Genomic DNA, 1,717 nt, shown 5'->3' with positions numbered 1-1,717 from the left:
AAAAGTAATAAGCATATATATATATATATATATATATTTGGATGTTGAAGCTTACAGTGAGTAAAGCAAAAATGGGAAGGAGAAGATTTTCCATGTTGAGCTTTGTATCTTAAAGAGAAAAACTGTGGTGAATGTAAGTGTTCTTTGGAGAGGGTTGGCTAAGAGTATTTATATACACAAATACATAAATAGACAGTTATAATAATTAATTAAGAAGAATTAATACGTTCTAGAAAGAGTTGCTTATATTATCACGCAGTATTATATAAAAAGTTGTTTGAAAGTTTCAAAATTATCATTTAAAAATTTTCTTTTTTGAACAACCCTTATGGTTTCGGGTGTTTGCATAACCAATGTCGTAGAGTCTCGTAGAGTTTTTTCTTCAATTTTGTGCAAAACTGAGGCCAAACATTTGATGAAAAAAATCAACATATTATCATTGAAAATTACAATTTTTTATTTTATTACCAGAATTTAGGCATCGGTTTTACTAATAACCAATGCCATACCAATGCCTGCTTTAATTATTTAAATAAGGTTTAATCATTTCTGACATTTCTATTTTCGTAGGATTGTCTCAAATTGGTCATTGTATTTTCTTTTATCTCACTTAGGTCCTTATTGTTGTAAAATTGAATCAATTAAAATCTTACCGTTAAGTTTCAGTAGACGGTGTTAAATTTGTTGAATCATAACATGCTGACAAAGCAAATTTTAATTAGGTGGCATGAGACTGAGTTAGGTGGAATTTTATCATGCATTAAATAATTAAACCTAATTTATACTATAACTTCTAACAAAAATATAAAATAGTTAAACCTAATCTCTTTCGCCACACACCTTCAGAACCTTGTTCAGCATCGTCTCTCGCTCGTCGGAGACACCGCCTCCACCAACTTCAGCACCTTTTCCACCGTCGTTGCTCCCAGCTCCACCTCGCTAACAGTATCGCGTGAAACCACCATCTTCTGCAGTGGTCCACGCAGAACTCACTCCTTGAGCCTCTGCATGCCATCCTCCTCCACAGCAAGCACCACAACATCATTCACCCCCCTTGGGTTCTTCAAATTCGCGATGCAGAAAAGTTGATTCACATCAGCGATGCAAACCAAGTCGTTCCCCTAAAACGCACAATCCGCAACGGATGACGGCGACCAGGCTGCCGAAGGACGCAACGACGACCTTGGTGCGGGCTTGCGGTAATAGCGGTTGTAGAGGAGTTGCCACTCCGCAGCGACTGAGACATTGGCCATTGAAGGGGTGGAAAAAANAGGGCAATGCAATTGATAGAGTTAGGGTTTGGAATTGAATCAGATATTGAACATTGATCGTACTGTGGCAAACGGTTCAGGGGAATTGGGAAGAGGAAAGTCGTATACTTTTTTTCTAATTCCTTAGTTAAGTGTTAAAAATGTATAATGGGACATCAGATCTGTGTTCTTTGTTCCTAATTTCTTGAACGCTTGTCCCCAAATTCTACTTCTTGGCCTCCAAAGGCATGTTCCTTTTCAAGTATTTGTTTTNGAATGTAGATAAATTATTGTTGATCTTGAAAGGTGTATTCTTTTTAGATTAAGTGTACTATAATTCTAGTTTTCTGTATCTGGTTGAGCATCTCAGTTCTTTGTGATGAACTTTCCATGGTAACTAGATTAGCCAACAGGAAGAACGTTTACTATTTGAGATTCTGTAATATATCAATTCCTTATGTTGTATT

The sequence above is a fragment of the Vigna radiata genome, chromosome 5, assembly GCF_000741045.1.
Source record: "Vigna radiata var. radiata cultivar VC1973A chromosome 5, Vradiata_ver6, whole genome shotgun sequence".
NCBI lineage: Eukaryota > Viridiplantae > Streptophyta > Magnoliopsida > Fabales > Fabaceae > Vigna > Vigna radiata.
This window is presented reverse-complemented; position numbering follows the sequence as displayed.